Here is a 26,343-nt window from a genome sequence, read left to right as displayed (position 1 = left end):
AACATTGTGCTTTCACAGTCTTGTTTGTTTGGATTTCTTCTTCTACTCCTGTGGAAATCTGGGTCTTCTTGCTTTTGCTGATTATCAAATCGGTGAACAACCAGATATGGACTTGGTGAGCAGGACTTATCAGGTCCTATATCAACCTCTGAATCTTCATTTGTAGTTAGATGAATTTCAATTTTGGCTGCCGGATAATCTATCATTGCTTGTCAGTCTGCATTACCATCCAATCAATGTAATGTGTGACTGGAATCTTTGAGTGATACCATATGCCATAGTCTAGAACAGTGTTCTTCAACCACCGGTCCATGGACCAGTGCCGGTCCACAGAAATTTCCTGCCGATCCACAGGGCCAGCACGTGCATCAGGCACAAAACAGTGTTCTTCAACCGCCGGTCCACGGTGCAATCGATACGGCATTATCTTCGAGCCAGCTCCCTCTTCCTAACTGATTCAGTGCACAAAGCCACGAGCAGTGGCTCCTACGGGCATCCTGCGCCTGAACCAGAAGCCTTCTCTCTGACGTTGCAACGTCAAGAGGGAAGGCTTCCAGATGAGGCACTGGACATGCAAGGTGAAATTAGTACTATTATGGGGGCAGGGTCTGGGGTGGAGATTGGGTAGAGATGGGCAGGGTCCAGCCCATGACTTAGCCCCGTGTTCTTCCACCGCCGGTCCATGGACCGATGCCAGTCCACAGAATAATTATTTTATTTCTGCCGGTCCATAGGTGTAAAAAAGGTTGGAAAACACTGGTCTAGAATGTTACAATGATCACTTTTGAAGGCAGGAAGTGATTCTGCAGTGTAATAACAAAATTGATTTAACAGTGTGCCAGAAATGCAAAGGAAAGAGAAATCCCTTCTGCAGAATAAGCAAATGTACCCACCAAGGCTGTTTATAAGACACAGGTGTACAACTGTTTGCTCTCAGCCCTCCTGAAGGACAAGTGAGCCTCAATGTATTTTGTTCTTCTTATGGTGTTTGGTAGAAGATAATGAAATACTGTTCTCTGTTTACTCAGTGTGCCAGGAGATGTTTTAGGCCTGTGGATTTAACGGGATGTTATCAACATGGGCTTCCATTAAGACTTACCCCCCTCTTCTACGAAACTGCGCTGAATGGCTCATGCTGCTCCCGACGCTCATAGAATTCCGATGAGCATCGGGAGCAGCGCGGGTCATTCAGCACGGCTCTCTGTGCTAGAACCTGCTAGCGCAGTTTCGTAGAAGAGGGGGTTAGAGGACCATTTTTGAAATATCTAAATCTGAGTTTAAACATTTTGCCAAACACACAAAAATCCAGTACCAAATGTACCCATTTTCAAAACTGCAAAACATCTATCTTGTCTGTTCAAAAATGGCCATTTTTCAAACGCGTGTCTGTCTTTCTGAACCTTTCAGCTCTATCCCGTTCTCCCCAAGGAGCTCAGAACGGGTTACAGGTTAACATACATAATATACTCCCCCTATGGATCATTATAAATGCCGCCTTTTTTCTTGTCATGACCGGGATAGCCATGCAGATGGTAACCCGAAATTGGAAGAACTATGACCGCCTAAATTTTCCTTTCTGGTGGGCAAATTTGTGCTCCAACTGTAGATATGAAAAAATGAATGCTGATACTTTGGGGCACAGTAATTTATTTAAGCTGGTTTGGGGGCCATTGACATAACGTACACTTCTCCCTCCGGATTTGCGGGGGATAGGAGCAGAGCCGGATCGTGAATGATGAAATACCGCGAATATCTTCTGGTCCGGCTCTGACCCATCTCCGCCTTCCTCCCGCCTTTCCCCCGGCATCCCGGCCTTACCTGGTGGTCTAGCGGGCTTTCGGGGCAGGAGCAATCTTCCTACGCTCCTGCCCCATGCAGATCGCCAATAGGATATGGCTGCCGTGATTTCCCGTAGTCTCTCGAGACTACGACAGGAACTCCCCACAGCTATTTCCTATTGGCGATCTACATGGGGCAGGAGCGTAGGAAGATTGCTCCTGCCCCGAAAGCCCGCTAGACCACCAGGTAAGGCCAGGACGTCGGGGGGGAAGGCTAAACTATTGGGGGGGGGGGTTCTTTTGTTCCCCTCCCCAAAAAATCGTGAATATGTGAAATCGCGATTGCCGAAACCGCAAATGGGGAGGGGGAAGTGTATTACCTCATTATAGTAGGTCTTTGATTATGAGTCAGTTTTTGGTTTATTTTCGTACACATCCAGGAAAGGGTGGGTGGGGCAGGGCTATTTCTGTCCTAATTTGACTTTTGAGTATATCCACCTGGGGATGGGAGGATATTTTTAATATGAATAGAGTAAGGTTATTGGGATAGTCTATGTTTTATTGGGATAGTCTGTGTTTTATTGGGATAGTCTATGTTTTATTGAACAATCATTGGGTGGGGGGAGGGAGAAAATGGTTGGTTATGCATATTTGTAAGTTGAATGTGCTTTTATTAACTTATTATATGATATATATTTGTGTATTGCACTTTTGAAGTTTAGAAAATCAATAAAGAATTTAAAAAAACAAAACAAAACAAAAACATACATAATATACAGTTAACAGGTTACAATTTGCCATAGTTACAGCACAAGTTTTTCAATACAAGTTGTTATCCTAACTCAACTCATACTAGAGATCGTCTGCAAATTTCACCCCATTCATCGTTCCAATTTCCAGATCATTTGTATATATGTTTAATAGCACCGGTCTCAGTACTTATTGTATCCCGCTTAGATTTGTGGATAGGCGGCTTATAAATAACTGTAAATACTAATTCCTGCGGCACTCCGCCATTTACCCTCCTCCACTGAGAAAAATGGCCATTTAACCCTACCCTCTGTTTTATGTTCAATAGCAAAAACCTCAAAGAAATCATTTAAATGTAATATTTATTCCAGTTTATATGTGCCTTCCTTTACCAAGCTACCACATAGATATCATGAGCGCTAATCCTAACGTGCATTTAGGGCTCCTTTAACAAAGGTGCGTTAGGGCCTTAACGCGCAGAATAGCGCGCGCTAGCCGCTACCGCCTCCTCTTGAGCAGGCGGCAGTTTTTCGGGTAGTGCACGCTATAGCGCGCACTAATCCGGTGTGTGCGCTAAAAACGCTAGCGCACCTTTGTAAAAGGAGCCCTTAGTTTAAGTGGGTACTTGAAGCAATAGGAGATAAACTCAATTAGTGCTAATTGGCTTATTACCCAATTTAATTTGCATGTCCTTATGTAGAACTGAGTTCCATGCAAGCCATGCCCAAACCACTTCCCCTTGAAATCACTGCATGGTGTGCATAGCCACATGTAAATGGAGGCTTTCCAAAACTGGCATTTATACATGTATGTACATGCTGCTATTTACACATGGACATGTTTCTAAAATAATGACCACTGACTTTCTACTTGAAAAAGGCTATCCGTCTCATAATCAAAAAACATAGACACCCAAAAAGCATCCTAAATCGGCACATGGATGTCTTAATCGCCAGGACTTCCAAGTGCCAATAATCAAAACTGTACTTCTATATGTCTAGTGAGGTGTTCCAGCCTCTGTATGTCCAGAATATGAGATGGGCGTGGTGGAGGTGTGTTATAGGCGGTCTCTAGGGCAGGTTAGAAATGGATGTCTTGCAGCAATAATCATACATTTTGCAAGGCATACTCGACGGTACTTATACGTTTGAAACTAGACCCGTTTTAGAAGGGTCTAGTGCCACATAGATGCCCAAACTGACCAGACGACCACTGCAAGCATCAAGGTAAGACACCCCCATACTCCCCCAGTGCTCACTGACCCCCTTCCACCACACAAAAAGATACATATCTGGCTCTAAAACAGCAGCATCTAATATGGGAAAGCCTAGTAGAGCTGCATATAGGTATCTTAAGTAGCCTGGTGGGTGGGCTAATGAACCATAGAGAGGAGGAGCCAGGTCCATAAGCCACTCTAACCACTACTATACTGCTTTATAGGTGCCACCTGCAGCCATAAATGCTATTGGGGTGGTATGGTACACAGGAGGGTTTAGTGGGTTTGGGGGAAGTGGGGAGGGCACACCCTAAATTATAAGGGGGTTATGGTGAGACAAACAGTTGGCACCCTTGATGTGAAGTTCACAGCTGTGCCCTCTAAGGTGTCCCATTGCTCTGTTGGGATGTCTAAGTGGCCAATCCATTATTATGCTGGCCCCACCCAAATCCAAATGGTCAGGATTAGGACGTTTTCAACCTGAATGTTTATCTGATCGAAAATAGGGTATAAATTTAGACATACTGGCGGCCTAAACGTCCCAGTAGCCAAGGCATCTAAGTAGGCGATTTTCAAAATATATATATATTTGGACGTCTAGCAGTGTTCCATTTGAAAATGGCCCATTTTGCACCTCCAACTTTGGACGTTCAGAAATAGCGATATGATATGTCCAAGCTGGATATGTCCAAGTTGGACTTAGACATTGTTTTCGAAAGTCTCCTCATATTCAGTTACATAGTAACATAGTAGATGACGGCAGAATGGTCCATCCAGTCTGCCCAACCTGATTCAATTTAAATTTTTTAATTTTTTCTTCTTAGCTATTTCTGGGCAAGAATCCAAAACTTTACCCTGTACTGTGCTTGGGTTCCAACTGCCGAAATCTCTGTTAAGACTTACTCCAGCCCATCTACACCCTCCCAGCCATTGAAGCCCTCCCCAGCCCATCCTCCACCAAACGGCCATATACAGACACAGACCGTGCAAGTCTGCCCAGTACCGGCCTTAGTTCAATATTTAATCTTATTTTCTGATTCTAGATCCTTTGTGTTCATCCCACGCTTCTTTGAACTCAGTCACAGTTTTACTCTCCACCACCTCTCTCGGGAGCGCATGCCAGGCATTCACCACCCTCTCCGTAAAGTAGAACAGTTGGATGATTTACCTGCTAGATAATCTATTTTATGGTCTCTTAGTTTAATGCTAATGCAAATAGAATAGCTAATTGTGTTTGTATTTAGATTTATTGAATACATGTACCATATTTTCATCACAGCATTATCAACTCAACAGCATCATTATTTAAAAATAATAATAATAAGTTCTTTTTATAAGCCTTAGTTATGGAATGTGGAATTTGTGTCCTCTAGTCTAAAACAATTCTGGTACAGCATTAGTTTTAGATATTACATGTACGTACAAAGAGTTAAGATTCTGCTACAATACATATACTATATAATACTCTTTTTTATTATTCTGTTTTCATATGTTTTCCATAAAGACCACATGCAATTACTTCACAGGATGTTATGAATTTTTTCTCAAACAATAAGTCCTTTTGAATAGACTTGAGAATTTTTGAAGTCTCAGCATAGCTTGTTTTGAATGGATGTGTGAAAAATGGTGCTTATTTTCATATGTCTCCAATATACGGTAATACAGACCTTCTGCATCAGAATGGTAAATAATGGTGTGTGAACTCATCAAAAAGTAAAAGTACCAGACGCTGGGGTTTTCATGATCAGAAAAGAGTAGGGAATATGGCACTCAAAGGCCTTTATTCAAATTGCAATTACATAAAGGAGAACTTCATTAGGCACCAAACATATGTACACTAAGCATGAATTCTATGGTGTCAGGTCAAAAGCGCGCCAGGACAAAGGCGCAAGCAGACAACTGAGTGCAGCGCGGAGGCGCGCGCCGAAGAAAAAGACTGTTTTTAGGGGCTACGACGGAACCCCCCCACTTTACTTAATACAGATCGCGCCGTGTTGTGGGGGCGTTGTGGAGGGTTTGGAGGGTTGTAACCCCCCACATTTTACTGAAAACTTAACTTTTTCCCTGTTTTTAGGGAAAAAGTTACATTTTCACTAAAATGTGGGGGGTTACAACCCACCAAACCCCCCACAACGCCGCCGCAATATGTATTAAGTAAAGTGGGGGGGGGGGCTCCCCAACAAAACCCCCATCGCAGCCCCTAAAAACAGTCTTTTTCTTCGGCGCGCACCTCTGTCTTGCGCTCAGTTGTCGGCGCGCGCCTTTGTCTTCCGCGTTACTGTCTATGAACCAATTCTATAGGGGCAATTAAGTGCTTAATTGTTGTTATACAATACTATTGTAAGCAGTGGCATAGTAAGAGGGGGTGGGCGATGGAACACCACGGGCGCTGTCTTGAAGGGGGCACCAGCACCTCTCCTCCTCTCCACCCCGTTCCTTCCCACCCCTCCCCCGCTGCACACACGCTGCCCCGACTCTCCCACCCTTCCCCGCAGTGCAAGCCCATGGTTTTAACCCGGGGGCTTGAAGCGGGTTAAAACCACGGGCTCCAACTTGCGTCGTGGAAAATGAGGGGATGAATTGAAGAAAGGGAGTCCTGCAAAGAGTTGTCGATTAAAGCAAGTATTCTAGGCTTCCCGAATCGGTCTTTCAATTCCAGCAGTCACGGCTGTGATGAGCCTGCCCTTTTAAACCCCACCCACCCAAAAAAAAATCTCTGCCGGGCCCGGAGGTCCTATAAATAGATTCTATAAATAGCACCAAAAAGATCAGCGCTGGCTAAAACTGCATTTCATAGAATCACGTTAAGTGCCTGTGCATCCCATAATTTTTAGATGCACCCATTTAGGTAAAGAAAACCAGGCCTAAATTCCTGTACCTAACTTGTGCGCACATCGGGAGGATTTTTTAAGTGTGCCTAACTTTTAAAAATGCTCACGATCTGCCCATGCTCCTCCTCGGCCATGCCCTGTATCAAATTCGTGCACTAGAACTGGTGCACACTTTTTTTTTAAATAGAATCATGCCTTCCAAGTTGTGCAGGTAACTTTTAATTAGTGCCAGTGTAAATTATGAGTGGTAATTGCCACTTATCGGTGCTGATTAGGCTTATTCATTAAGTTGTGCGCGCAAATTGGCTGTGTGCACAATTATAGAACGAGGAGGAAATTGTGTAGAATTGTAAGCTCTAGGGAGCAGGGACTATCTACATATCTGTACAGCACTGCACACATCTAGCAGCACTATGAAAATGTTAAATAGTAATTATAGATGCTACGGAAATAGGGAAGGGCAATTTTCAGTCAACCTAATTCAGGGAAGTAAATTTGAAACAAAAGCCTAGAAAATCATATCACTGGATTCAGTGGTGTAGCGAGGGTGAGAGGCGCCCAGGACGGTGGAGCGCCTCCCCCACCCTCTTCTCCACCCCCATCCCAACCGCTCCTTCCCCGCCCCTCCTGCCGTGCTCGTGCGTGCACCTTTCCTTCCCCTGTACCTCTTTAAACATTCCCAGCGCAAGCAGCAATCCCAACCTTACCGCTTTTTTTTTTTTATTATAAATTTATTGATTTGTTACAAGATATAATAACTTCAAGCAAAAAAAAAAAAAAAATTCAAGGAAAATACATCAACATAAAAGAAAATATAATATCAAGTCCACATTATTATGGGGGCTGATTGGCCAGGAAAACAAGAACAAATAGTATACCACAATCTTCTAAAGCAGGCAAATAAACATTCTATTTCATCCAATCTCAACCTTTGTATTAGTTACAGGCAATATATCTAATTTGGGTTTATCTTGAAGAAAAATTTCTAAATGAGCTGGATCTACAAAAATATATCTAATATTCTGATATGTCACTAAACACTTACAGTGTGCCCGCTTTTTGTGTGGGGATAACTGCAAGCTGTTATGTCACGTTTCTTGACTTTTGAGAAAAATATGCAAAAAAATTAAAGTTATGACAAAACATGCAAATCATTTTAAAAGCCTTCCAGAAAGAAAATGGCAATTAAAAGAAAAAAGCATACTGGGAGATAATGGAGCCAAAGCTCAGTAAGATCTGGACCTTATCATTTCTCCGGAGGAGTCAGAGCCACCAATGACTGAGTTCTTGCATGAAGATTTTAGACATCTCCCAGTTTGTAATACTCCCTTCGGAAGCCTTTTTTGGCACCAGTATTTCTCATTGCAAAAACAGAAGTGGCGAAATTACAAATATCTCTGTACAACATCAACAAAGAATGGATAAAAGTCCCTTCCACTTGTCAATGTTCCTGTGCTGAAGGTTTGTTGGGCAAACCCTCAAATTTGTACCACAGAAGAAGCAATATAGTTGTCTGAGACTCAGTGACTGGGTCTCCAGCAATAGATGAAATACATCATCTATGTGCTATGAAAAAAAGATTAGCTGTACACCACAGTACTGGATAATTTTTCTCAATTGCATACAAAACATGTTTGCTCTCAAGGACGTGCTTGGCTCCTTGTGAGCTTGGGCAAGTCACTTAACACTCCATTAACTCAGGCACAAACTTAGACTGTGAACCCTTCAGGAAGAGGAAAATACATGGAGGGGCATAATCAAAAGGGATGTCTAAGTCCGTATACGTCCATCTCGCAAGTCGTCCAAAGTTAAAAAGAGCCTAAGACATTTTTGAAAGATACGTCCAACTTTTTTTTACTTTCAAAAATCATCTAATTATACGTCCTGCCGATCTGATCGTCCAAGCCACTAAATCATCTGTCTTTATACCACATTTCCGTTCAACTTTGCATCCAAGTCCAAAAACGCCTAGAACAAGCCCTGTTGGACGTGGGAGGGGTCTGAAAAGTGATGGACTGCACACCCAGACATGCCACCTATATAGTGGGGTACCTTACAGGGCACTGCTGTGAACTTCACAAAAAGGGTGCTATGGCTTCTTCTCACTACAGCTCCCTTATAGGTGATGGTGAGCCCTCCAAACCACCTTCAGAATCCCCTAGACCCACTTATCTACCACCCCAATAGCCCTTATGGCTGCAGGAGCCACTTATATGCCAGTCAAAAAGGGTTTTGGGGATGTATAGGGGAGTGCACATGTTTAAGTATCAATGCAGTGATTACAGGGGCTTATGGGCATGGGTCCTCCTCTCTATGGGTCCCTAACCCACCCCCAAGACAACTTAAGCTGCCTCTGTGCTGGATGACTAGGCTTTCCTATGTCAGGTGGCCAGGATGGTCTGGAGGTCTGGAGGTCTGGAGGTCTGGAGGCTGAATTTTAAAGTTCTGAATAAAATATTTATGGGGTGGGGGGGAAGTCGGTGATCACTGGGGTAGTGTGTGGGGGTCTTTGTTTTGTGTTTGCACTGCTTATCTGGTGACTTTAGGTGGGTTTTTATGACTTAGACCATGTTTTACATGGTCTAAGTCACAACGTCCAAGTTCCATCTAGGCTCTGTTGTTAAACTTTCGGTTATACATGCTGTACGACTAAGTCTAAGCCGGCCCATGTCCCGCCTAACTCCCACCCTCGACACACCACTCGAAACGCCCCGTTTAGCTTTGGATGTTGAGTGGCACTATTAAGGCCTAGGTCGTTTAGAAATACGTCCAAAACCCATTTTTATTTTCGGTGCTTGGACGTTTTTGAGAAATGTTCGTCCAAGTGCCGACTTAGGCCGGTTTTTGGACGTTTTTCTCTTTCGATTATGAGCCCCTTACTGTAGAGAAATGTAACGCATCTTGGAAAAAAGGATGAGTTGCTTAGTAAGGAGGGGGGCAGGGGGTGTTCCACCCCGGGATTTCTGATCTCTAGAGCAACTCTTATAAGATGTGTTTGTTTTCAGAGTTCTAAAGCCATAAATTTTTATTTTTTATTGCACTTAAACCAAAAATCATTTTGGACCTTTCTAATTTTTAATATTGTTAACCGTCCAGATACATGTGATGGTCGGTATATCAAGCCATGAATAAACTTGAAACTTGAAACTACATAAATTTGTCCTACCACTGACATCTAGTGTTGGTTGTTGGTACCCTTTCACGGGATTTTCCAATGCAGATGTGCAGTTTAGACACCATGGGGCAATTCTATACAAGCAGAAGTGGCTTGGGATTGCTCCTGCCCATGCCAATTCCAAACCCAGAATGGCAGCCACTGCCACAGGAAGTGATGGCCACCATTTTAGCTACATAGTGGGTGGGAGCAGGAACAACTTGAGAGTACTCCTGCTCCAAAGAGGCCATTAGACCACAAGATATTTTAGAAGGTCAGCCAGGACGGACCACAGATGAGGGCTTGAGGGGTGTGGGGAATGCAAAGTGGTGAGTGGCTTGGGAGTATGAGCTTTCTGTCTAAGATAGTGCTCTTCGGTGAAAGGCCCAGGGGCCACTGAGGAGGCCCCTATTGTCTTTCTGTTTCTTTTCTGCTACTCTCTCTCAGAAGCGAAAGGACTCGGGAGAGAAAGGAGAAAGTAGATGGAGAAAGAGCCACATGCTTGAAGGACAAGGCATTTCTTAAGAGACAAAAGAAAGTGTATTTGGAAATGCTCACAACCTTGAGGATACCCTCCAGTGAAGTTTGAAGGTAGGCTGGTGGAGATGGATGTCGTTGACATACACTGGTCAGTAGTGTTGTGGCCCCGCAAGGGAAGATATTTAGTGGCTTTCCTGCAGCTAATTAGATTCCAAAGTGGCCCCAGCTTAAAAATTAATGAAGACCACTGGTCTAAGAGGATAGGATGATTGGCCCAGGTGGTGGTGGAGGAGGTAGCAGATTGGTCATGGGGTAGGGAGTTTTAGCTGCAGCTGAAAATGCACTAGCATTTTTGTTCGAAATCCAAACCCAGATTTTGGACCAGTTTCAGTACCAAATCCAAAACCAAAATTTGATTGGCCTCTAATTTAGGTGTTCCAAGGGCAGGAATATTCTTTAACAGAACCTAGGCAATTTTCAGTCAACCTAATTTATTCAGGGAAATAAATTTGAAAGTCCCGTCCATGCTATGCCCTTCTGTATGCCCACTTGCAAATATGCATAGGTAAAGTGGTTATTTTTAAAATAATGACTATGCACTTAGGCGAGTATTTGTGACTTTTCATATAATGTAACTGCGATATACTGTATATTACAAATAGCATACACTATATATTACATGACATTGTTGTTGTTTATACACCGCATAACCTTCCAGTTCTACACAGTTTACAGCTAAAAGAAACCGAGACAGTCTCAGGAAGTACAAATTAACAAATGATCCGGTTCTGATCAAATTAATCAAAATAGATATGTTTTCTAAAATGTATGTAAGACACACCATTACCTAATAGCTGGCTAAATTCCTTGTCTCTAATTGCTGCCTGAAAAGAGAGTAAGTAGCCTATCAAAGTATCTTTTATAGTGACAATTCTTAACAGAAAGAAAAGCGAAATATGTCAGAGTTCATTGTGAATGTTTAGACGTAGCAAATACAAAATGTTCCACTAAATAATCCGCTGTAAGGCCAAACAACACTTTGTAGCATAGTGGGCCGAATTTAAAAATAGCCCTGGCCTCAATCGGAAGCCAGTGCAGCCTGCGATAAAAAGGAGTGGCATGATCCAATCTTTTCAAATTATAAATCAACCTTACTGTATTCTGAATCAGTCGCAGTCTGTGGAGATTACTCTTAAGGCCGGCATAGTAGATAATATTGCAATAATCCAGAGAACTGAGCATCAAAGATTGCACCAGCAATTTGAAGGCGGGATAGTCAAAACAAGATCTTATAGTACGTAACTTCCAGAACATCTCTGAACCAACTGGTTAGTATGTTCTTTCATTGATAAATCTGATCTAATGTGATTCCCTAGGATCTTGAACGTTGGTCTTAATGGATATAAAATTCTTCCTACCAGTACGCTTTGTTCGACAAGGGGCAGCAAAAAGGAATTTTGTCTTGGCCTTCAATCTAAATTCCTGCAACCAGTGTTCTATAACTGAAAACACTGTTGATATTAGCTGGGTAACTTGTAATAATGCCTCACTTCATTATTTTGTTGTTGTTGCTGAGAAATTCTCGTTAGGGCACCACAGATACTACTAATACCATTTTCGGATCTTTTCCAGATAAGCCCCGCCACTAATGGAAAAAGTGCACGCGCCGAAAGTTAAGCCCCGCCACCTTTTGCCAGCGCACGCAACCTTAACCAGTGAAGTTCTCAGCACAACGCCGATGTGTATAAAGTAAAGTGGAGGGGGGTTCCCCCCCCCACACCCCCGTCGGAGCACCCAAAAAAGATTATAAAAAAGAGGATATGAAACTTAACATTATCAAAAATAGGATAAACTGTCGGCCATTTTTTAAGGGCTCCAACGGGGGGCGTGGGGGGAACCCCCCCCACTTTACTTTATACAGATCGTGCCTCTTTTTTATAATCTTTTTTGGGTGGCGGGGGTTAACTTTTTGGCGGGGTTTATCTGGAAAAGATCCCCATTTTCCATGCTCTGCCTTTTTATATAATTTATTTATTTATTGGGATTTATTAACTGCCTTTTCATGAACAAATTCACCCAAATACATTGAATAGAAATCAGGTACTCTTTAAATATTTTCCTCATCTGTCCCGGCAGATTCACAATCTAACTGGGGCAATGGCAGATTACGGTAAGTGACTTGCTCAGAGTTACAAGGAGCAGGCTGGGATCAAACTCACAACCTCAGGGTGCTGAGCCAGCAGCTTTAAGCAATAGGCCACTTCTCATTATAAATTGAAAGCTGAACGTATAATGTATAAAAGGCTTTGCAAAAAGTGAGCATCGGAGAACACAGATATGTAAATATGCAGAAAATGTAACCAAACATTTTTTCCTTTATTCAAACAGACATTTGTAAATTATCCTAGCGTGTTATTATATGAATATGCTGCTGTAAGCAAATAACTTGTTGGTTTTGCAGGAGGGTGGAGTTTGTTGTTTTGCATACTCTCAGGCTGATCACTACAGTTTTTCACGGATTCTAATAGTTATTTTATTTCATTTATTTATTGGGATTTATAAACCCCCCTTTGTGAAGAGATTCACCCAAGGCAATGTACAGCAAGTACAAGTCAACATAAAACTGACAATTTTGTTAACAGCATAATCAATAGTACAAAGACCAAATATAAATACAAAAAATGAGGTAAAGTCAAAATCTATAAATTTATACTTCATAATAGGACTAACCATGAGAGTTTCAAAAATATACTTGTAACAGCATTCAAATAAGAGATATAATGCATACTAAAAGGGAGACATACAATAATACATGAAGTATCTAATAAGCACAAATCAGAACACTCAAATAACATAGATATGACGCCAATACTTTTCTATAATTCTGCTTATCCTATAGCTGAAGGATTACATTACATTAGTGATTTCTATTCCGCCATTACCTTGCGGTTCAAGGCGGATTACATCCAAACTAAAACAAGAATTACATTTCAACTTTGAAGTAATAGATTAAACGATGAGATAAAATTTTAAGGGAGAATTATGGGTTTTAGATAATGTTTGGTAACTAGAAAAATTAGAGAGTACTAAGGGTTTATAGAGTGTTGGGTGTTGGGTTAGGATTGTTGTGATGGATGGGTTTAACGTGTTTTTTGAAGAGTATGGTTTTAATTTCTTTCTTGAAGGTTTTGTAATCTGTGGATGAAGATAACAGAGTGGTGAGTTGTTTGTCCAACTTAGCTGCTTTGGAGGCTATTAGGTTGTCATAAAGTTTTTTTCGATTGACATTTTTGGATGGTGGGTAATAGAATAGTGAATGTGTTCTTCTGTGTCTGATTGAGGAGGATTGATTTAGTCTGTTATTCCAGTAAATTGGGCTTTCTCCATTGATAGCCTTGTAAAGTAAGCAGCAGAATTTGAAGTTCACTCTCGCTTCTATTGGAAGCCAATGCGAGTCATGGTATGCCTCTGTGATATGGTCATATTTTTTTAGTGAATAGATAAGTTTCAGGGCTGTATTCTGCACCGTCTGTAATTGCTTCATCATGGTCGCAGGACATGGTAGGTATAGTATGTTGAAGTAGAATCAAATGCAAATATTAACTGGGGGTAAGATGGGTGGTACAGAGTGAGCTGGGATAAACAGATGGGAGGCTAAACTGAGTAAGCTTCAAGAACAAAAGTAAAAGGCCCACAATTAACTTTAGAAGGCCTAAAATGGTTATTTTTACTGATCCCTGTGAGATAGAGCCTGCATTTCAAGTGCATAAGTTCAAAATGCTAACACTTACCATGATGCAGAATGAAAAGTTGGGGCATTAATTAGCAGCTGCTCATGATTAAAGAATAAAAACAAACATGTTCTAATGGCAGAGCCCAATAGAGTTTCATTAAGCTTCAGGCAACCCTGGGGGCCCAGTGGCGTAATAAGGGAGAGGCGGTCCACCCCGGGTGCCCTCTTGGCTGGGGTGCCGGCCCCCATCCTCCACTCCACCCCCCTCCTTCCTCACCCCCTCCCACTACCAAGTGTGCACACTGCTTCCCTTCCCCCGTACCTTTTAACATTCGTGGCGTGAGCTGCAACCCCGACCTGCTGCTCGCGCCAGCGTCGGCTGTTCTTCTGATGTCACGTCCTAGAGCCACGCTGGCACGAGCAACGGGTCGGGGTTGCTGCTTGCGCTGTGAACGTTAAAAAAGTACGGGGAAGGGGTGCGCGGCAGGAGGGGGCATGGAAGGAGCAAATGGGGGTGTGGAGAAGAGGGAGGGGTGCTACCGCCCTGGGCGCCTCTCACCCTTGCTACGCTACTGCTTGGACCTCCCTGTAGCCTAGGAGTCCAGGGCAACTGCCCTGTTTGCATAAAACACAGAAAGAGTGTCCCAGCTTCTGTTTGCCATCTCACTTTCCCTGATCTCACCCTGGGGCCCTTTGACTAAGCTGTACTAGCAAATGGGTTTAGTGCATTGTGATAGAGTGGAGCAGCTTGCTCAGGAGAAGGGTTGCACAAATGGACAGATAGACCACACTCTGGGCATTCAAGGAAAAAACTCTTTAATTAGACAGTAGTGCAGAGCCTGTTTCTTCACAGACTCCTATAAGTTTGTGTTCTTCACAGAAAACAGTTAGGCTTTTTCCCAGTCTTTTCCCAAACACAAGTCCCATTCTCCATAGGGACACGCCCCAAGCAGTCTTTATTCTAAGTGCAGGAAACAGATAGGCAGCATTTGGTTCCGGGTCTTAGCAGGCACTAGAACAAAGGCATAATTTTAAATGCAGTAGAGTCTTACCTCTTATAAACTCTGTCAGTGCCAAGCCCTTCCAATCAGCTTCTCCAGCTCCTAGGTTCCCTCTAGCACACACCTCCTCCTGGCTTGGCCTTTTAAGTTCCCCTGAGTCACGTCCTGGTTTCCTACTTTTCTCCCCTCCCCCTCCCTGAGGAAAACTTTCTCACTGCTGCTGTGGTTGTGAGATAATTTAGCCAGGAGGGGGAGGTTTATTCTGAGTCTGAGCAGCAGTGTCAAGCAGGGGAAGTGGCAGGGTTTCATATACACTGTCACATGCACCCTAATATGGAATTTCTAGCACAGTAGTAAATTCGGCCCTTTTCACTTACTCGTATTTCGTTTTCTGGCTGTACCACAGTTAGCACACATAAGTGGCAAAACTAATCCAAATTGCTTTCTCATGTCCTGTGCTAGGCCAGTTTTTTGCTGCATTAAGCACACATTAGCGCTTAATGCAGTTTAGTAAAAGGGCACCTTTATGCACTAATTAGTGGCTTCAGATGTAGCAGATACTTGTCATGAGTGGAGATCCATCAGAAAGGCACTCTGTTGCCACATTTCAGTAAAATGTATCCATGGATAAGGTCTCTGCAATATGCATAGGGATGGACAGAAAGACACATCCTTGACAATGGGTCCACGTCTTCTTTTAGTGAAATGCATGTTTTTAAAAAATGTGTCACCTAAGCAGTTATGAGATATGTTAAGAGTACAATACTCATATCTAAAATTATGCCCTGATGCAAATTGCAAAACATGCATCATATCGGCAGCATGTTATCAATCGGCAGTTTCATACTGAACAACAGCTCAAGATAAGTTTTCCTTTAAACTCAATTAATGTGCTATATGCATGTGATGTTTCTTGCAAGAAGATTACGTTCATTATTACTATTGAGCTGATGAGGAAGCTAGTGGCTGAAATTATTACTCAACGAGAACGTTTTCTGTTTCGAGTGCCACTTCTGAAGGCTCTTTAAAAGAAAGTAATACATATTGGTTTAAAAATGTTAGACCTGGCTTTCAATGCAGGAATTTGTGATCTATACTAGCCAGCTGGAAAGTTTATGACCAAGTTGAAAGGACCTAACCTGCTTAAAAGAATGAAGCATTTTCATTCACTACATCAATGCTTCCCAACCAAGCAAGTAAGGCATTCAGGCTATCCACAATGAATATTCATAAGATAGATTTGCATGCACTGCCTCCTTGGTATGCAAATCTTTCTCATGCATATTCATTGTGGATTTCAGGAAAACCCAGCAGGCAGGGTGTGCCCCAAACTCAACTACTGCAGTACAACACTCATTATAATTGCATGTGACATCGCTCTGGAAACTATAGAACTCGGAACCACTTTGACCTGACATTGAATAAAAGAAGACATTGTAAGTAATTCCTGATACCAGAAAAGAACGTCCTCATGATCTAGGGAACAGATTCTTCATGTTTGCTGGTATCAGATATTAGGGACGATACAAAGTTATTCAGCCGTCCAGCGAAAGATTAAAGAAACTGGGCCTCTTCTCCCTCGAACGGAGGAGATTGAGAGGGGACAAGATCGAAACATTCAAGGTACTGAAGGGGATAGACTTAGTAGATAAGGACAGGTTTTTCACCCTCTCCAAGGTAGAGAGAACGAGAGGGCACTCTCTAAAGTTAAAAGGGGATAGATTCCGTACAAATGTAAGGAAGTTCTTCTTCACCCAGAGAGTGGTAGAAAGCTGGAACGCTCTTCCAGAGGTTGTTATAGGGGAAAACACCCTCCAGGGATTCAAGACAAAGTTAGACAAATTCCTGCTGAATAAGAACATACGCTGATAGGGCTAGTCTCAGTTAAGGCACTGGTCTTTGACCAGAGGGCCGCCACGTGAGCGGACTGCTGGGCATGATGGACCATTGGTTTGACCCAGCAGCGGCAATTCTTATGTTCTTATGTTCAAAAATGAAATAAAGTCTTCATACAGAAGTATAATAGTTTTCTGCATTTTTATCAAAAGTACCTAATAACACCCCCCCCCCCTTTTTACAAAACCATGCAAAAGGCTTGTAGCGCTGGCCAGCGCGCTGAATGCTCTGCCCTGCGCCAACAGTCATAGAGTTCCTATGAGCAATGGAACAGCACAGAGCATTCAGCATGCCGGCTGGCGCTAAAATCCTCTTTTGCGGTTTTATAAAAAAAAAAAAAAAAAGGGGGGTGTAGAATCTAAAGTAAAGAAAAAGGCCACCATTTTTCTTCTATTTTTGCACATTGAGAAGCACGTACTGTAAATCTCCTTTATATGAGTCACTTACTAGGCCAAAAGTTTGAACTGAGCTTATAACACATACCATATTACATTAGAAAATGCCTAGATTTTCCCCAGTAGTATGCCAGAAATTTGTGGTGGACTGCATACTAAAATGTGCTTGTGATTTAATGGGGCTGTTTATGGGAATACACTCTTCAGACATCCCAGGCTATTCTTTTTGCTTACAAATTCTGGCACAAGTGTAATCTAGGAAAACACTGAGTTAGATGAAAAACCCTTGTTTGAAGGATGTGCAGGAATATGTCAGCCTAGCATTGCTAGCAATCAGCATTTTCGGTTAGCCTAACCAATGTCAGCAAAGGCCTATGGGAGATCATATCATTCATGTCTGACCTTAGCGAATGTCATTGCAACAACCTTAATTCAATCGGTGCTTAGAGGACCTGGCAGTAAAAAGGTGCAAAAGACAGCTAAGAGGTGTTAAGAAGATGTGTTAATGTCTGATGCTTAGGATGGACAACTTAGGAGGTACAATGGGTCCAAGTGCACAGATAACTAAGATTAATCAGAAACTATTGTCAGAGGCATACTGGAAAGTACATTTGACTCCAGTCTATTCTTCTCCAGTCTAGCATACTTCGCTCATCTTCCTGATCAATGAAACTAACTATTGTTTCAAACAGTTTACAAAGGATAGGGATATTTAATTTCAATAAATTCTATATTTAGAATAAGATTCCAAGCTATAAAAGCCTCCTCTCTGCAACAGCCCCCTCTCTCTCTCTCTGGAACCCGAAGCTTGAAACATCACCCCCCCCCCCCTTTCTCTCTCTACTTCTCTCTCTCTACCTCTTTGTCCTCACAACACCTATTAAGGAAGCTGTTTTTCTCTCTCATTCACAGGAGCACAGAAGCCGTCTCTGTATTCACTCTGTATTTGTAAAGCTTATGTGTCTTTCTAAAGATTGCCTTTTTGTATTTCTATATTATATTCTTTATGCAATCACTTCTGGCTGTGCTTGTTATTTGATTCTACTTCCTACTGAAACCTCTGTGAAGGAATTGAACCCAGGACCTGGCATTTGTAAGGGCGCTTCAACCATATCCCCTCCAACCTTACAGAATACTGTTTTTTCTTTGTGAAAATATAGTTTACCAAGACAAGAAGTCAATTGGTTAATGGGGAGAGGATTTTCTGCATGCTTTGGTCTTAGTAGAATTCATGTGCACTGTAAATATTTTCCAATTATTACATTACATTGGCATGACTTTGTGCACACAGTCTAGAAGCTAACCATTACCACTGTGTGCAAGAAACAGGGCTTCCATTCGTTACACCCACAAATGAGAGAAGATCATACTTAGTCTGCTATTTAGATAGACTTGGGGGAAGCCTTTGCTTGCCCTGGCTCAGTAGCATGGAATGTTGCTATTTTTTTGGGATTCCAGAATCTTGTTACTCTTTGGGATTCTGGAATGTTGCGACTATATGGGTTTCTGCCAGATACTTGTGGCCTGGATCGGCCACTCTTGGAAATAGGATACTGGGTCATTGGACTGGCCCAGTATGGCTATTTGTATGTTCCTCTCTTTATTTTGCAGCCCTTTAATTAAACTGCATTAAGCACTCAGAATGAGATTCAGTATATAATGCCCAAATTGGGGCACTGAAAAAATTCAGTGTCTCTTAAAATTTTTTCAGCTCCAGCACACTAAATGGAGCAAATGTTTTTCACGGCACATTATAATTGAAATGATAAAATTTCTAAACCAACAAAAAATTTAATTTGAGAGTTATTTAAAGTTCTTTTAGCTATGTATGGGTAATTGTAACAGGGAAACTAAAGTAGATAGAATAGAATTGCTAATCAGTGCAATGGGTGTGTTTGTTTTGAGTGGAAATTAACTCAAAATGTGGCTCAATAGTCGACAAGCAAACAAGTAGGAGCTGAAAATCCAAGTTTGCAAAGATAAAAAGATCCATGCTTTGATTGCTTTGTTCAAGTTAGGGTAGCTACTGCATTAAAAATATAACAAAAATGGGGGGCCTTGGCTTCCTTTCTTCAGGGTCTCCTACGGGTTTCTGTTCCTGTCTCTGCATATCATATGTTGTTCGCTCATTTTTCTTTGTTTTCTGTGTATACCTCTGCGGAGAAATTGTTTTTGAGCAAATGTTATATTTTGGGGAAAAAGTGTTATTGAATTTCTGGCTGGCGGATGTTCCTCCCTCCTTCTGGTACTGGAGGAATAAATTACATGACCTTCTAGGCCGGGAGGCCACGCTGGCTTCTTCCTCTCGTCGACGGAGCAGAGACTTTGTTCATATTTGGACTCCCTATTTGGACAGTTTGTCTCCCCGGGTTCGTAGTCGTATCTTGAATAGACTGCAGTTGTATTCCATTCCGCCTGTCTGATCTGGGGGGCGGGGGGTTGGGGGTGTGTGGTTTTGGAGGGAGTCTGCTTTGGGGGGGGGGGATAGGGGAAGGGGGGGCGGTTTGTAACCTGAGAGGACATAAGAGTCCAGTCCTCTTGGGGAGGGGAGCCATGTCTTCTATATTTGACTTTGTGCCCGCTGTTTGTATTTGTTGTAGTTTGTTGCTTAATAAAAAAATAGATTTAAAAAAATATATATATATATAACAAAAAATTACTTGTCGTTAGTTTTCAAGGACCAATCACGTCAAAGAATGATGCTTGTCTGGGTGTCTGTATCTTTACATTGAGAAGACACTTGCATATGTGATGTACATGGCATCTATTCTAGTGTACAGTATACTTACGAAGGGGATTTGTAAAAATAAAGTAAAATTCTGGAATCTCTTGGGGCACACCCAGAATCTCTTCAGGGCACACTAATGTGCCGTGGTACACAGTTTGAGAGGCACTGCTATAAATGATGCTCTGAGTTGCATAACATTTATAGAATACCGTATAGTACCAGGATCTACCAGCCTGTTTTACAAAGCCCCCAAAGCCCTTTAAATCTCTATGGGCTTCAGGGCCTTAACCACTCAGCAGCCGCTAACGTGGCTTTGTAAAACAGGCCCTATGTTGAGCTGTGGGCCCGATGATTTATACCAACTGAAACCAGGTATAAAACCTGGTGCGTAACTTATGCGTGAATCCCCCAAATTCTATAACACTGCACATATCTTTAGTGAACTCCCCTGACCTGCCCATGCCCCCTTTTGAATTGTGCACCAAAAAAATTTCCATGTGATCTTTATAGAACAGCACTTCATGAGATGCATGCGGAAATCCAAATTGTTGCCTAGTAAGGCCAATAATTATTAGCGCCAGTTGTTGGTGTTAATTGGCTCATTACCCAATGAATTTACATGTGCATCTCAGAATAGAACACAATTTTGCATGCCTAAATTTGGGTGCCATATATATTGTATGAGTAGAATCTAGGGGTTAATGCATAGTTAATACCTGGGAACAGGCTACCACTGGTTTTACTGAAGTTTGCCTGATACCGTACATTAAACTGCCCTCTACTGAATTTTTCAGATTTTTTTTTCCCCTCAGGGGGCATGGGAGGAGAGTGGACATGGAAGTGTTAACCAGCTGGGGCGTTACACTAGCCATGTGTTAATTGGCTAATGCAGTGTCAACAGGAGAGGACTAGATGGAGGTAAGTGGTTCCACGTTAACTCTCAGCAAGTACTGTGCACTAATGGGAACATTAGTGCTTGACCAGCAATTTTGGTTAGATTCACTAAGCCCACCGATTGTGTTTGCGATCGTTTAGCGACCCGATTTTTCCCCAACCCGATTTTTCCCCAACCCGATTCACTAACCTTGTGGCCGATCAACATCTGATCCGATCCAATCCATGCATGCAAATGAAGGGAAATGGCATGCAAAGTAGGAAGGACACGATCCACTAAACAAAATTGGGAACACTGACTTGGCTGGCCGATCCAAAAAGAAGCAACTGCTGGGAACCAGTCCTTTCCGACGTCCTTTCTGACTGTCCTGCCAGCCCTGCAGCCCTGAAATAAACCTGCTCTCTGCCTCCCCAACTCTCCTGCTCTCTACTGCGACCTGCTCTCTGCCTCCCCGACTCTCTTCCTGCCTCCCCATCTCTCCTGCTCCCTGCCGCCCTTTTCTGCAGTGCAAGCCAGTGGTTTTAACCCATGGGTTTAAAGCAGGGCTGCACTATGGTGTGTTCTGTTCTGTTCCAGAACACGCTGCAGTGCAGCCCTGCTATAAACACGCGGGTTAAAACCAGAGGCTCCGGGAGTAAAAAGTTAAAAAAATTAAAAAAAAGGTATTTTACAGTAAGCAAACACATGCGCAGACTATCTACAAGCAAAGAAGATGGTCTGTGCATGTGTCTGGTCGGTGGGGGGGGCGGCCTACGATCGCATTCATCTGCATAAAGACTGTTGGTCAATGAGTCAGATCAGATAGGATCAATGCAGATTAGTGAATCTAGGCCATAAAGTACTGGGAACACTGCTCCTTGATGCGGCATTAGGTTTGAGCTTTTCCCATGTTAAAATCCTGCATTAAAGCAGTTTAAAAAGAGTAATTGTACAGGGTGGGCCATGGAAAAGTAGCCCGCCTCTAATACCGCAGCATCACTGCTGAAGAGGTGCAAGCAGTATCAGCCAACATGATCCGACGTGCCCAAAGGTGCATAGACGTGAACGGGGACCACTTTCACCATCTGTTGTAACTTGTGGGTAAGTGAATAAAAACAATCCACTTGCTTGTTCATCTTGTCATACTATCGCTGGAGGCAGGCTACTTTTCCATGGCACACCCTGTATAAAGTTTTTTCCACCTGTGCAGTCTATTATAAATTGATTTTTTTTAAAAACTGTATGAGCAAAAGAGACATGAAAAATAGGAACCTCTGGAGAGCTCCAAGGGGGTAGAATTATTTTAATTTCTATTATTATTATTTTATTTTTTTTAATTAAGATTTCTACATATAACAACATTCAGAAATCATAAGGAAATACAGAAAATAAACCAACTTGCCAAAATGGCACAGAACCTATGGCAGCCATTCGGAAAGCAGTGAGGGGCCAAGTAGGAGAGCGTAAAGCTTGCTCCTGTCATCTGCGCTGCTGATCTTTAAGCCGCAGACCAGGAAATAAGACAAAGGATACACACTAGACCACCAGGTTAAAAAGGGGGGACAACGACGACAGACGGACGGGCGGGCAGGGGGTGATTTTTTTTTTTTTTTTAAATGGTGCGGTGGCAGCAGGTAGGTGGGTTTAAAAAGGTGGTGCGGCGGGGTAACAAAATTTATACCTTCACTTCATAAGATGCTCCGAGATGTCCACCCACTTTTGGGTGGGAAAAAAGTGCATTTTATGGAGCGAAAAATACAGTAAGCCTTCGTCTTCTCAGTGAGAAAAACTTCCAAATGCATAGGTTCCAAAAACACATATGATTTGGTTTCCCAGGTGACTAGACATTTACAAGGATATTTCAAGAAGAATGTGCCTCCTCCTGCCAAGACCTTAGGTCTTAGCTGGAGGAAGGCTTTATTGAGTTTGTCTTGATACATCTAGGAAAACCGACACGGTATGACCATAAAATAACATTGTGTTTTTTGGGAAAATATGCTTTCATAATTTTCCTCTTTTTATCCATAGATGACATTGTCACTAATAAAGTGGATCTTTTTGAAATAATGTCTTGCGTATTTTCCTAAATGTTTGTAAGATCCAAACTATCAGGAGAACTCAAAACATCCAACTCCCCTTCCTGCCTTGTTTCTCTAATTGCCTGAGGTACATAATACACATTAAGAAAGAATTATTTTAATTTTTGAAAAAATACTAAAATCGTTTTTGGACTAGGAGCAATAGGCAAATTTCAATTTTGAGCAGTATTCTCTTTAGTCTTGGTTATCTCCTTGCAATGCTGTCACTGTTTATAATACAGGAGGTTCTCCTCATTTCTTGACTTTTAGCATAGCCTTTCTGCATGTCTAATTTGTCTCTTTGTGAAGTGGAGTCTTGGATGGTACCAGCCATTATTATGTCAGGGAATAGTAAATATGGCCTAGTAGAAGATAAGTTATCTACAACTAAGTGAAGACCAGTATCCCAGGAAGGGGGTGGGAGAGATTCACCCTGGATCTCTCTCTCTTTCCTCATTCCCTTTGCAGAAAAGGAGGGAATGAGAGAAAGACAGAGGGACAGTGAGAGAGAGAGGGAGACATGTTGCCAATAAGGGTGGAAGAGAGAGAGGAAGAAAAGTTGGACTCATGAAGGGACAGAGAGAGATGTTGGTTGTGGAAAGGAATGAGGTCCAGAGGAGAGGAAGCATGCAGGAGGCAGAAAGAAAGAAATATTGGATGCACAGTCAGAAGGAAGTGCAACCAGAGACTCATGAAATCACCAGACAACAAAGATAGGAAAAATAATTTTATTTTTCAATTTAGTGATCGAAATGTGTCTGTTTTGAGAATTTATATTTGCTGTCTATATTTTGCACTATATTTGTCTATTTTTTTTATAGTTGTTACTGAGGTGACATTGCATATTTTAAAGTCATCTGCCTTTACCTGTTTGAAAAAAAAATGAATATAAATGGTTAAGATTTTCTCTGTGTATAGTATGATTTGTGGTTTTTTTTATTTTGTGGTTACCATTATGTATTAATAAGATTATATTGTGTGTATATAAAAAATGAATGAAAGAAATTGCATTACAATTAGTACTATTATTATAGGGGTGGGGTGAGGGGTGGAGCTTGGGTGGGGAAACTTAGTTTATATTTGTTAGACTTAGGGGGTACTTGCCTTGAAGAAGTTGAGAAACACTGCTCTAGGAAACCTGCCTGGCCCTAGGTATATAGCCCCTCCTACTTTATTGGCAGCAATGCAGTTGGAGAACTCCCGTTCAGCTTAGAGGGAACAGTGGTGATAATGTGTAAAATAATAAAAAAGGAAGGTCTGACCAAGGAACTGAAGTGCTATAGCAATCCTGTGTGAGGGCTGAAGAATGAATGTGTCCAACAGCATTTGTGGGAAATAACACAGGTTGAATTGTTGATAAAGAAGTTCTTAATCCTGAAGCTTCTGGGGGATCATCTGCATATACAATATAATGAAATCTCCTAGAATTACTACCTTCAGTTCAGGATGCAGTTAAAAACATACCCTAATCCCCTTGTAGCTACAAAATGCTGTGTGCGGATTTCATCTCCTTCCTTGTCTGTCACTACTTCTAACCTGAGCCATCAATGTTAAATTTGCTTATCTCTAAACCTTGAGCAATTAATGTCAAATCCTCTTGCTGTGAAGCCATATTGATTCCATGTAGAAAACTCCAGGCTACAAGAAGTTGTATTGTTGGTGTTGGAGAAGAGAGGATAGGGGAAAATAAATGGGATATTGTGGGGCACTGTGCAGATCCTTGTAGTAGATCATTAATTGCGTGCAAGCTAACTTCCTGTAGCACAAAATCTCATCTATTTCACGGCATGTTTGGCTAAAGAGGGCTCCGTTTCATTACTCAATGAGCAAAGATTGTTTGAAAGACTGCACATAGAAATATGAAAACAAATGTTTCTAATTATTTCTCTTAATAAAACAAAACAGGTTTCTTATGCCATGCATAGTTTGGATCATTTAAGCTAACAACAATAATCAGATGTCATCTTTCTTTTTCTTAAATAACGTCTTCATCATGGAGATATACAGTAGAATGCTCATTTAGAATAACCAGTCCTTTATTACATTGGCAATTGCTTCAGGAAATGCCTGTTGGATTTATTTTATGACGGAGAAAAAGAATTCTTGTTCCCAGTAGTCGATGATGCAAGGCCCACCAAAGCTAGTGAATTGAGCGGTATCTATTGGTTCATAATAAGAGCGGCCGAGATGAAGAGTCATAGCTGGATTTTTCTTGCACATTGTTTTGCTCTACTTTGTTCCCTCTAAAGCAGGGGTGTCCAACCTGCAGCCTGAGGGCCGCATGCGGCCCCATGAAGTATTTTGTGCGGCCTCGGTCGAAAGCGATGCAGTGTTTTCCTCTGCTGCCCCCGGGTATTTACCGTCTTGCCGGCTCCTTCCTCTGTCTTGCTGCAGCGTTTGTGCGGTCCAAGAAAAATTTTTTTCGGCCAATGCGACCGAGGGTAGCCAAAAGGTTGGACACCCCTGCTCTAAAGGAAAACCTTGGACTCCTGAGGAAAATGGTTTAATCGAAACACGTACTGTGTCGGGTCCTGGTTTCTTTCGAGCAAAAGGTGGATCATTTTCATAACAACGGTTTGATTGACTCAAGGAAGTGCCTGCATCGAGTACATCTGTTCTGCAGTTTTCTTCTATGGTTTCTGCTTGTTCAACATTCACTGCAGACCTGTTGGATTTCTCTTTCCTTGCTGACTTTCTAACAATTTTCATGCTGAATCTTCAGCATATTCTAGATTTTTCAATGAAGACATGGAGCCTCTCAGCCCTATGTCCTGGTCGACCAGGAGGGACTTTTCTACTAAGCTGAGAGCTGATTAATGTGAGAATTGCTGAATGTTAACAGGACACATTCATTCCTGCATTAAATAGCTAACACAGAAAGCACCATTTTGGAACATAGCATGAGTGAGGATTGCATCTTACAGTTAATGCAGAGGTTATTGCCATACAGTAACTCTTAAAGCAGCAAATAATGTGAGCAGTTAATGCCACTTGAAGAGCTGTAGCTAACTGCAATGTGAGAGCAAACAAAACAAAACTGCAGATCTGTACAAGACGTAGGCAAAATTTATTGTGACAAAATAATTATACGCAAACCTTTTTACCAATCAAGGGACCCGACACGGTCCGTGTTTCGGACAAACCTTCGTCAGGGGTCCATGGTAAAAAAGGGGGGATAACAAAAAAGTCACAAGAAACTGTAGAGTAGCAGCAAAGTATAAGCGACGTCAAAATTTGCCACTGCAATGAGCCGGCTTGTACTTGTGTGCCTAGGGGCCCTTGATGAATTAATCCTACCCTGATGATGTCACAGTCTGAGCTCTGGAATGTTGGTACTGTTTGGGTTTCTGCCAGGTACTTGGGACCTGAGTTGACCACAGTTGGAAACAGGTTGCTGGGCTTGATGGACCTTTGGTCTGTCCCAGTATA

The 26,343-nt window shown here is 42.1% G+C and overlaps 1 protein-coding gene across 2 annotated transcripts in view; it reads left to right on the top strand.

Annotated features, from left to right (window-relative positions):
• The window catches only part of IGSF10 (immunoglobulin superfamily member 10), a 128,045-nt gene that overhangs the window by 64,424 nt on the left and 37,278 nt on the right, over positions 1-26,343 (top strand). The window contains exon 1 of one of the 2 annotated variants that reach the window (XM_033959118.1): positions 20,775-20,880. The exons of the other annotated variant lie outside the window; for it this stretch is intronic. The gene's annotated coding sequence lies outside the window, so the exon portion shown is untranslated. Of the gene's footprint in view, positions 1-20,774; positions 20,881-26,343 lie in introns of those variants that run through there. 2 annotated transcript variants of the gene reach the window in all.

This window comes from Geotrypetes seraphini, chromosome 9 (genome assembly GCF_902459505.1).
Source record: "Geotrypetes seraphini chromosome 9, aGeoSer1.1, whole genome shotgun sequence".
NCBI classification, from domain to species: domain Eukaryota; kingdom Metazoa; phylum Chordata; class Amphibia; order Gymnophiona; family Dermophiidae; genus Geotrypetes; species Geotrypetes seraphini.
The sequence above is the reverse complement of the archived record's forward strand: the minus strand, read 5'-3'. Positions and strand labels throughout refer to the sequence as shown.